Here is a 12,054-nt window from a genome sequence, read left to right as displayed (position 1 = left end):
ACATTTTCAAAAAAAAATTGTTTTTTGGTGTCTCAATTTGAAACACCTTAAAGGGGCCTGATTTTGAGAGGGCAGCTGCTCAGCATTTTCTGAAAATCAGGCCCCATCAAGTCACATACGAGGGGCCCAAAATCATTAGTCACTTTTAAAAATGTAGGCCTATAGTTCTTCTGTGAAAGATTTGTTTTCACTATTCATCTGATGCTGAGAATATTAAAGGGATAACAGAAAGGATGGAGGAACTCATACTGTATAGGCAACATATACACATATAAAGAACAGGAGTACTTGTGGCACCTTAGAGACTAACAAATTTATTAGAGCATAAGCTTTCGTGGGCTACTGCCCACTTCTTCGGATGCATATAGAGTGGAACATATATTGAGGAGATATATATATACACACATACAGAGAGCATGAACAGGTGGGAGTTGTCTTACCAACTCTGAGAGGCCAATTAAGTAAGAGAAAAAAAACTTTTGAAGTGATAATCAAGCTAGCCCAGTACAGACAGTTTGATAAGAAGTGTGAGAATACTTACAAGGGGAGATAGATTCAATGTTTGTAATGGCTCAGCCATTCCCAGTCCTTATTCAATCCTGAGTTGATTGTATCTAGTTTGCATATCAATTCCAGCTCAGCAGTCTCTCATTGGAGTCTGTTTTTGAAGTTTTTCTGTTGTAAAATAGCCACCCGCAGGTCTGTCATTGAATGGCCAGACAAGTTAAAGTGTTCTCCCACTGGTTTTTGAGTATTATGATTCCTGATGTCAGATTTGTGTCCATTAATTCTTTTGCTTAGAAACTGTCCGGTTTGGCCAATGTACATGGCAGAGGGGCATTGCTGGCACATGATGACATATATCCCATTGATAGATGTGCAGGTGAACGAGCCCCTGATGGTATGGCTGATGTGATTAGGTCCTATGATGATGTCACTTGAATAGATATTAGGCTAGAGTTGGCATCGGGCTTTGTTACAAGGATAGGTTCCTGGGTCAGTGTTTTTGTTCAATGATGTGTGGTTGCTGGTGAGTATTTGCTTTAGGTTGGGGGGTTGTCTGTAAGCGAGGACAGGTCTGTCTCCCAAGATCTGTGAGAGTAAAGGATCATCTTTCAGGATAGGTTGTAGATCTCTGATGCATATGCGGTTATATCTTAGAGCTGTCTGTACTGGGCTAGCTTGATTATCACTTCAGAAGTTTTTTTTCCTCTTACTTAATTGGCCTCTCAGAGTTGGTAAGACAACTCCCACCTGTTCATGCTCTCTGTATGTGTGTATATATATATATCCTCAATATATGTTCCACTCTATATGCATCCGAAGAAGTGGGCAGTAGCCCACGAAAGCTTATGCTCTAATAAATTTGTTAGTCTCTAAGGTGCCACAAGTACTCCTGTTCATTTTGCGGATACAGATTAACACGGCTGCTACTCTGAAACCTGTCATATAGACATATAGTTTTGCAAACTCTGACTTATCACATGTCTCATGGTATTAGGTGTTCTTAAAGCTGCAGCTTCTGGAGCCATGTAATTACATGAATTCATTTCCTTTCTTTTCTGTTTCTAGACCTCATGGTTGCAGAAAAATTACTTGAAAATGTGAACTGTAAAAGCTCAAAAGGCAGAGGAGAAATCAAAGGACCCCCAAATCTCATGATTTTTGGGGAGGGAGGGTCCTGAATTTGAATGCTTGGTGTTTGGTAGTATGGGATATGATAGATGAGAAAGGGAGAAAGATATGGAAACCCAGTAGAACTCCAATGAGAATGAGAGTGAGAGCTGAACAGATAATTAAGTGGAACTGAGCTGAGATAGGATTTGGCTGCATACTCAACTTATTCGTAGAAATGGTGCCGCTGAAGTTAAAAGAATTACTCATGAGAATAAGCCAAGCAAGAATTGGCCTATAGTGGAGAACTGGCATGATGCAAAATTCCCCAGTGCTCTAATAAACCACACTTATGGCATTCCAGTCCCACTGAGTTCAGACTCCTACCTTTTGCTGCATCATAGCAGATGCTTAGAAACTATGGTGATGTCTTTTGAAACTACATAGAAGAAATAATTTGACTTGTTGTCCTTTAGCTAGTGATTTTGTAATGTGGAGACACATCTGTTAGGAACTAGGAAGAGACCATTGGATGATTTTTACTAGTGACTTGATCTAAATTTACAATTTTGGTTCTCAATCTAGTGGAATAACCCGCTGCACCAAGTAGCCCTGCCCACCTTTGCTTGCTAGAGAGAAAGAGAACGAAGAGGACAGATTACAAGGAAGACAACAGTGTAGATAGCTATTCAGCTTGCTTATGTTAATGAAAATGGAAAGATCCAGTGTTGGAAAAATGCTTTGTCAGGAAATTTTTCAAAAGAAAAAAAAATTATTACAACTTTTGTCCTTGTCCTTGCACACCTTCTTGTTTTCTGAGTACTAGATAAATCCAAAGATGGTTTTATTGCACTGTTGTGATTCGAGCCTGGAATCTAATTTCTAGTTGGTTTCTTCTCCCTTATTGTTTTAGGGATGAGTCACCTAGCTGAAATTTCATTTCCTAAGATGTTGATCCTATGGGAATGAACAGGAGTCACAACAGTAGAGCACCACATTCAACTGGAGCTGAAAAGCAGGATAAGCCTCCAATAAGACAGAGAAAAACCTTCTTTAATAAAAAACACTGCAATAATAATTGCTCTTATTATTACTATTGCAGTAGCGTTAGGAGCCTCAACCAAGAGAAGTCCCATTGTGCTAGGTGCTGTATAAACACATAGTGAGAGAGAGAGACCCTGCCCTGAAGCGACCCTGCACATCTTAATAATCAGCAAAATCTTATTCTCCTTGAGTGACGTATGGATCTTTAAATTAAACTGTGTAAACAATTTTGAAAAAGTGAACTGAAGTGTCACTAGGGAATGGTCAGGAATTGGGCCACAGCTCACTTTTATGTATTGGTGGGGAAACACCTATAGCCAGCCTCTAAAGCACTGTCCAAATATACCAGCCGAGTTGCAATTAGCAACTTGCCAGGAACTCAAAGCAGAACTAATCAAATTTTTTTCAAAGCTAGATACTTTGACATTTCAAATTAAAAAAACAATGGGGGAAAAGTTGCAAAAATGTTCAATTATTCTCCCTTTCCTTTGACCAGCCTGAACTAATAACTACATTACATAAAATGGAGCAGCTAGTAGTGGCTCTCCTCTATAATGTGGAGTGGCAGCTCAAGAAAATTTCAAACCTGAAGCATAATGAATTTTCCCTCAGTTGTCTGGCTGCCTGGATCAAGATGGAGCATTACACTTGGACCTGCAGTCTCCATGGATTGAACTGCTCTATTAAAGCGCAGGCACAGGTGTTGCATTGTACAGCTTGGTGAGCACATTTCCCACCGATATGCATGTTAATTTTTAATCTTTGTTTTAATGCCCTTGAAATTTGATTGGAGGGATAATCTCAAATATCCTTACTCTTTGCCAGATAAACCACTCTCTTGCAACTCCAGTACACAGCAGTGCCAAATCCTCAAGGAATCCTTATTCATACCCACTCCCAGTGACCTCAATGAGAAGTCTGGCCACGGACAGACTAAATAATCTGTCCCTCAGTTGCCTTCAAATAACTATCTTCAACCCTGTTTTTAACATCAGAGCCCACAGTAACAACTAAAATAACATGCCTAAAAGCAGCCTGACTATTAATTAGAGTTGACAACAGCGTAGAGGCAGTGGGTAAAATTTTATATGGACCCATTCAGCTCCATTGCCTGGCATATATATTTTTTTAATGAAAAGAGTTGGAAGTTGTATTAAGCAGTACTATATGCCTGACACAGAAAATCTTTCACAGGCCTTGAGTCCGATCAAGGTGCATTGAATATAAGTCAGCATAGTATTTGACCCAGCCACTATTGCCCTTTTATATCTCATATAGGAAAGTTCTACCGTATCAAGTCACAGATGGTAGTATGTAGTAGGAGAAGGATTACTTTTAGATAGAATATATATGTTTTTTCCACTATCAATTGCCACATGGTGTAGAAATTTCTTCTCACAACAACAGAAAATAGTCACATGCAGGAGAGACAAGCTGTAGAACTTGTTTCTCTGACTGAAATGAACCCGATCTGTTTCTAATTTGTTTCTGGCATAATTAGCACAATGCTTAATTTATTTTAGTAACATGTTCATTTAATTCTTCCACTTGCTAGCAATGCAACCAGAAGCAACGTATTAACAATATGAATATATTACTATATAACTGATAGGAGCCTCCCACCAACATTTTTAAGTAAAGCCGTTTGTTGATTTAATAAAATCCTTATGTGGGGTAGCTCAATTTAACTTTACAATACAGTCCTCTTTTAACACATCGCTTTGCAAAGAAATATAAATTAGCAATGAAAAACGACATACGCAGAGAACTTAACAAAAACGGTCTAATATTTCAATTGATTGGAAGTGGTTACATTGATTGTCCAGTTGAAGAAGGGACTGAGAATGATTTTAAAATGCTGAAGCCTGGCGGTTTTTGACTATGGCAGACTAAGCACAGCTAGCATTTACACACCGTACAATCTTTTTTGCCTCAAATGGCATGAGAAGTTTGTCAGGGAAGGAACAGGCCAGGTACCATAAATCATTCCCATGTTTAAAATGCATGTTTGGAGTAGAAGCTTGTTCAAAAGCAAGTGAGTTTAGGCAGAAGCAAGTGTTATTCATTTAGGTTTACCTTAAGATGTGTGTGATCTGACGCAGCAAAGCGCTGAGATGCTGTTTCCTATGAAGCAAATTCTGTGCACCATTGCTAGATGCTTTACAGAGCTGAATGGGTTTCAGTGTTATTTCTTCAGTATAAGCAATACTGAGAAATCTCCTTTGGAGAATGTTGTCTGATTTCCTGTAAAGTGTTGCCACAGGCCCAGCCACCAATCAGCAGTATGAGCTTTGACCAGTGAATACCCATTATTTCCCTTCTCTGAGTCTCCCTTGAATAGAGAGAAAAGTAAGCACAGAGCTCTTACCTCCTTTGTGTTGCATTTAACGATTCTACGCCAGTGTCTGCTGTTCAAAGAGCAGCTATAAGTCTTAGCATGAAAGGGATGAACTTCTTTTGCCAGATATCTTTTTCAGTTTAAGAAAAAAAAATGATTATCCGCTGAACTTAAACTTTCTCCTACCTTCTCTGCCTGATCAAAGGCTTTATAGAATTGTTTTAAGATATGTCTAAATATTTTAATCACTTTGTTCTCAAAAGAAATGACTACACTGGGGGAAAAATGAATTAATTCTGCTCTCAAGTGACATGGGATCTCAATAGATTTCTCTAGCAGTGTGTGAGAGGAGAATTTGTCTGCATGTGCTTAACTAGGAAATATTTTGCCTTATCTTCACAGATGTTTTAAAACCAATATAGGGGAAAAACAGATATTGTTTTTATCCAGAGCTGCTTGAAAAAAAATTTTTTCCATAGAAAATTTGGGCTTTTTGGGGAGAGAAGGCAGTTCATCATGAGAGTCCCTGGCTACAGTACCTCATAGAACAGGGGTGAGCAAACTTTTTGGCCCAAGGGCCACATGTGGGTATGGAAATTGTATGGTGGGCATTCATGAATGCTCACAAAATTGGGGGTTGGGGTGTAGGAAGGGGTGAGGGCTCCAGCTGGGGGTGCAGACTCTGGGGTGGGGCCAGAAATGAGGAGTTCAGGGTGCAGGAGGAGGCTCTGGGCTGGAGCAGCGGGTTAGGGTGGGTGGGGTGGGGGCTCCAGATGGGGATGTGGGCTCTGGGGTGGGGTTGGGGATGAGGGGTTCAGAGGGTGGAAGGGGGATCAGGGCTGGGGGTTGGGGCTCGGGAGGGGGCCAGAGGTGCAGTCTCCAGGCGGCACTTACCTCAAACAGCTCCCGGAAGCAGCGGCATGTCCCCCCTTTGGCTCCTACGTGGAGGTACGGCCAGGCTGCTCTGCATGTTGCCCCGTCCACAGGCACTGTTCCTGTAGCTCCCATTGGCCACAGTTCCCGGCCAATGGAGCTGCGGGGGCAGCACTTGGGGTGGGGGCAACATGCGGAGCCCCCTGGCTGCCCCTACACGTAGGAGCTGGAGCGGGGACATGCCGCTGCTTCTGGAAGCCATGGCACACGTGGAGTGGGGCAAGCCCTGGACCCTGCACCCCAGCGGGAGCTCGAGGGCTAGATTAAAACATCTGAAAGGCCAGATGTGGGCCCGGGCCATAGTTTGCCCACCCCTGTCATAGAAGATATGCAGTCCAGTTGGGTAATGCCACTGCATTGCCTTCTCCAATATAAACAACAGGAACAGGTATAGATATAAAAAAACAAAACAAAACTCTACCAAAAGAACACTCTTCACTGCACATGCTTCTTGTGGGTGAGGACAAGAGAACAAACAATATGTGACAGATTGTGTAGTCACGCTGGTTAATGCACTACGGGAAGACACTCCGATATTACGCTGATGAACACTGTAAAATCTATATAGATTAGAATAGAGGAGAATGAGGGCATATGTCACCATGAGTGCATTTCTAAATTGAAATATTAATGGTTTTGGCCCCCAAAAATGAAGTTTTTGGTATTGAGGTATTCATTTTTTTTATGAAAAATCAAAATTGTCCATGGCTAGCAAATACTTTGCTAAAAATTAATTTAATCAAAACCATAATTGTCAGCCAGCCCTATTTATGGCTCTCAAACAGGTGCTTTATTGTAGTTATTTCATGTAACTAGTTGGAAGTCATATTATACATAGTGCAATGTGTGTGACATAGAAAATCATGCCCATCACTGTGGTATCTGGACAGAATTGTAATTACAAAAAAAAAAATAAAAAAAAATTGAGGCCTGAACCAAAAGTCATTGAAGTCAGTGGGAATTTTGCCATTGACTTCAATGGGCTTTAGTTAGGGGCCCTAAGTATGAAGACTGTATTTTCTTCCTTGCCCAAGTAAATAGATACTGATTTTTTTCTTCCTTTTCTCCATCCTCCTCCTGCCCCTCCTTCTTACCATTCCTGGGAAGTTGTGGGAATGCTAACATGAAGAGATGAGTCTCACAATTTGTTCCAAAAGTGGTCAGATGTGAGAGTGTTCTAACATTTTGCAGAAGAGGGTTCCATAACTGTTAGGTAGTTGCTAAGAAGTCCCTTGTACTTGTGACACACCCGAGGCACGATGAACTCTCGTGCTTCTGTGGAAGGGAACTGTTGTGCTAGGTCAAGTTCGTGGACAGAGGGATGGTTTCTGAGATAGTCAAGCCCAGTGAATTCAGAACTGAGCTGTGTCACTATTATTCACCTTGTTTGGCTTTTCCTCATTGGCTTGTGTAAAGTTTGCATAGCTGGGCCCAAATGGTTTGAAGATTAAGATTAGGGCCTTAAATTGGATCTTGCATTGGGCTAGGGGGGCAGTGAAGAGAGGAACACTGGGTGATGACTTCTCATTGCCCTGTGTTAGCTAAATGACAGGTCCTGCATCTTGTACCATCTGGATCTCCATAATAGCATTCTCAAATAGGTATAGAGCATTCCAGTCATTGATTCTTGAGATGATGCACAGGTGGCCATATCTGCATTGGAGTGGAAGGGGTGAAGCCTCCTGCCCCGCCAAAGATGGTTGTATTTTTGGCTACTAGAACCATTTGACTATCCAAAAGCAATGAAGAGCCCAGAGTGGTCCCAAGACTGTGATCAGAGAGTAGATGCCTTTGAATGAAAGTGATGTGGTATAGGTCAGTTCTTCAAAGCATATCTCCTACTCTCCAACATTAGCTCCAACTTGCCTCAATGTAGTTTCAGCCAGTTGCTGATTTCACTGGGGCACTGAGTAAGTGTTCAGTGTGAAGATGACGTAACCTGCGGCATCCCTTGAGTATTTATAGTATACAAGACTAGTAGAACCAGAAGTCTCGTATAAATGTTGACAAGGATGGGGAATCCTTGAAGGGCTCCAAAAAGAGTGCTCATGAGGCAGAAAAGCATTCATTCTTCTGTGAATCTTTCTGAAAGGAAGTATTAGCATCACCTAAGTGTCAGTCTCTCCACTCCTGCTAAGGCTCAGCTGAATCAGTAACCCCACATGTTCAGCTGTGTCAGAAACTGCTGACAAATCTAAAGGTATGAGCACGGATGTTTATCTCCCGTCTAAAGCCAAAGGGAACTTTCCATTCAAAGGAACAGTTTCCTGTGTTGATATGAGAATGTGCACAGAATGCCAAACAAGTAACAATTGCCAAGACTCTCTTTATTTTGTATAAAGAATCTTTTTAGGATGTTGGTCTGGCTACTGATTTCCCCCCTACACCAATATGTAACATGCATGTTCTCCAGCATGGGGAATAAATACACACTGATGAATGTGATGTGACTACACACAGATATACATTGCATATAGAAGTCTCCAGTAAGTGAAATGAATATAGCACAATAGGTAGTCAAGTATCTTAAGGCTTGTCTACACTATCGCTTAAGTTGATGTAACTTACGTTGCTCGGGGTGTGAAAAAATCACTCCCGTCACTGACATAAGTTACATCCACTTAAAGCAGTGTCTGCATCACTCTCCTGTTGACATAGCTTTCACCTCTTTTTGAGGTGAAGTAATTACGTCAAAGGGAGAGTGTTGTCTTGTTAACGTAGCACATCCTCATCAGCCGCGCTATGTCAGTGCCTCTGCGTCAATGCAGTGGCTCTGATGTAGCATGGTAGTGAAGACAAGTTCTTAAAATAAGTAGCTGATACAGTAGAACCTCAGAGTTACGAACACCAGAGTTACGAACTGACCAGTCAACCACACACCTCATTTGGAACTGGAAGTACACAATCAATTAGCAAAGACAAAAAAAAGCAAATACTGTACAGTACTGTGTTAAATGTAAACTACTAAAAAAAAAAAACAAAGGGAAAGTTTAAAAAAATTTGACAAGGTAAGGAAACTGTTTCTGTGCTTGTTTCAGATAAATTAAGATGGTTAAAAGCACCATTTTTCTTCTGCATAGTAAAGTTTCAAAGCTGTATTAAGTCAATGTCCAGTTGTAAACTTTTGGAAGAACAACCATAATGTTTTGTTCAGTGTTACAAACATTTCGGAGTTACAAACAACCTCCATTCCAGAGGAGTTCATAATTCTGAGGTTCTACTGTACATTCAACAGTTGTGTAAATCTGTGGAGCCTTGCTAGTACAGTATTAAAATTCCTCTAAGCAGTCTGCATCTCGAAGCAATGTATATTAACTATATGGCTTGATCTTGCAACGTGCTAAGCTCCCATTTAAAGTAACAAGAATTGAGAGCACTCATTTCTTCACAGGAATTGCTCAGCACCTTGTAGGATTCAGCTCTTAATATCTCCAAAGTAAATTTTAAGAGGAAAATGTCCCTGCAGCAATGGGACCCGCGTAAGTCTTACTTGGATTTTATTAAGCTGATCAGTACTGCCATAAAATTCAAGCTATTCTGAAGAGGGGAATATCATTTCAACAGGGAATCAATATTACTCACTGCCAGACAGGGGGATTTTAAGGCTCCACAACTGGATCGCATACTAGTTTTTTCTATTTTGAGAGGATGTCATTTAAGATTGAGTCCTTGCAGCTTTTAATTATTCTCTTTAATTTTGGGATAAAGAGCTAAAGCTCCCATGTTCAAATGTATTTTTTATTTACCTTTCATTTCCACACCTCTTATCTTTCTTTATAATGCTCAATTCAGTTACTAGTCATGACAATACAGGGAAATTACTCACACGTCATACAGCAACACTGAATGAAATGTCAAAATCACAAATCCAAATTTCTAACAACTTAATTATTTTAGTATGTGAGTACTAGATAAATTCAACAGAAAGTTAAATATGATAAGACCATTTTTATAACACAGTCCACTATGGGGTGGAGATAAACTGAACTATAGAATAAACTTAACCTTATTTGGCACATGGAGTGAAATCCTGGCCTCCCTTTCCAGAGCTGTGAAAGGGCCGAAATACAGTAAACTATGTAGTAAAATATGGACGTAGGAGCAGGTTGAGACATCTCCTGTCTGTAGTACATATTAGCTCCATGTTGGTCTGCTTTGTGGTAGTACAAAAGGGTGAGTGGGATGAGGAAAAGGCAGGGCCATGTCCAGTGTATTCGTGAATTGCATTTTTTCATGCACTACAGGCCCTATGTACTACTGCTCAGATCGCCAGTCTGTTATACTCTGTGAAAACTACTCCATCCGCCATCCCCTGTGCTGTTACTATTCAGGTTTTGTATGGCGGACATACGTTTTACCAACTATTCCAGTTAACGCCAAAGGGAGTCATCTATATACATGATCTGTTCATTGAGTGGATAATAGATGGTCTTTAGCATTACAGTGTTACATTTAGAAGGTTGACTTTTTATGAAGTGTATTTCCACGGATAGTTTGATTATTTATATTTTTTTCACTCCTATTATTTGTAATACCCCCTTGGAAGCCAAAAAGTAGCATTTATTTCCCTACGTTGACAAACATCAATCCTAATGAACTTTGGAATTTATTTATTTTGTCTCAGTTTAGATTTTTGTTTGTTCCTCAGCATCTGTTATGAGGTCAACACAGCTCTGGCAATTATATGCATGAAGTGCTTCTACAGAGCTAGCACAGGCAGCATAAGGGCAAACAGTGTTTTCGTGCATATTCTATCCAATAGCATGATGGATTTTTTTAAAAAATAGGTTATCTAGGGTCAAATCCTGATGTCTGGTATACTGGTGTCAATTCGAATTCTAATTGACACCAGTGGAAGTGAGATCAGAACCACCCTTACAATCTAGAGAGGTATTCTCCGTTAGATGATACATTTTCAGATATTTTTTTCCAAAGGTCACAGTGTGAGTCTTTGATGCTTAATTTCTGGTATGTGAGAACAGTATGCACTATCCTTAATTTATTTATGATTACATAAATTAAGGAATGTATTTCATAGTTATTATGAACACACAAAGTATTGCACACATAGTACATGCATATTTTAAAATTACCTAATGGCATTAGAGCTGGCATACTCCTCAAAAGTGCTCAAAACTATGTGAGATACAAAAATCTACTCAAACACAAAAGCCATAATTTTAACTGGAAGCTTACCAAGATACCACTGATATCAAACCAATTAACTCAACAATGGGATTCTTAGAGAGGCTGCACTTGCGATCGGCACAGTTTGCTGCCAGGAAATCTGACTTGAATCAGATGAAAGTTTCTAATACTGATTAAGAAAGGAAATCTTAGAGCTGGGTGAACAGCAATAATAATAATAATGATATTTTATTTTAATTCAGCTAGGTCTGGAAAATGTTTGAAAATGTGACCCATATGTTTGCGAACCAAGAATAATACAAAACAGAATATACCTTGCATGAGCGAAACATGCCTTTCTGATTATTAGGTTTGATATATTACAGTACAAGTCATTTATGGGTTAACCCCTTGTATGTTATATGATCATCCCTACCTAATTCATGTTATTAAATGGCATAGACACTGTGCACAGGGGAATATGTGTTTGTGTGCTGACAGTTCGGACTTAGGCAAGCCCATTGAACTCAATGGAAACTCCCATTCACATGAAGGAAGTTTGGACTAGTCCCATAGATCAGGGGTTCTCAAACTTCATTGCACTGTGACCTACTTCTGACAACACAAATTACTACACAACCCCCGTGTCCTGTATTACTCTGGATTCTAGAGTCTAGAATCAGGGCTGGCATTAGGGGGTTGTAAGCAGGGCAATTGCCCGTGGCCCCATTCCACGGGGGGCCAAGTTGCTCATGTGTTGGCTTCAGTCCCTGGCAGCGGGGCACAGTCTTCAGCTTCCGCCCCTGGCAGCAGGGAGTCTAACACCAGCCCAGGAGACCCCATTAAAAGAAACTCGCGACCCACAGTTTAAGAACCGCTGCCGTAGACTCTAACTCACTGTTAATGACTAAAAGTGCCATCTTTGCCCAGACTAGGATTGGTGAAAATCAAAACCACACTTGGCTTATTTTAATAAGAAGGCAGTGGGACAACACCTT

The 12,054-nt window shown here is 40.4% G+C and overlaps 1 protein-coding gene and 1 long non-coding RNA gene across 3 annotated transcripts in view; one reads left to right on the top strand and one right to left on the bottom strand.

The window, feature by feature from the left end:
* Positions 1–4,841, bottom strand: part of CLNK (cytokine dependent hematopoietic cell linker) — a 100,359-nt gene extending 95,518 nt beyond the window's left edge. The window contains exon 1 of the mRNA XM_034771180.1: positions 4,735–4,841. The gene's annotated coding sequence lies outside the window, so the exon portion shown is untranslated. The remainder of the gene's footprint in view (positions 1–4,734) is intronic.
* Positions 1–12,054, top strand: part of LOC117877744 — a 44,269-nt gene that overhangs the window by 900 nt on the left and 31,315 nt on the right. The window lies entirely within an intron of this gene.

The sequence above is a fragment of the Trachemys scripta genome, chromosome 5, assembly GCF_013100865.1.
Source record: "Trachemys scripta elegans isolate TJP31775 chromosome 5, CAS_Tse_1.0, whole genome shotgun sequence".
Lineage (NCBI taxonomy): Eukaryota > Metazoa > Chordata > Testudines > Emydidae > Trachemys > Trachemys scripta.
The sequence above is the reverse complement of the archived record's forward strand: the minus strand, read 5'-3'. Positions and strand labels throughout refer to the sequence as shown.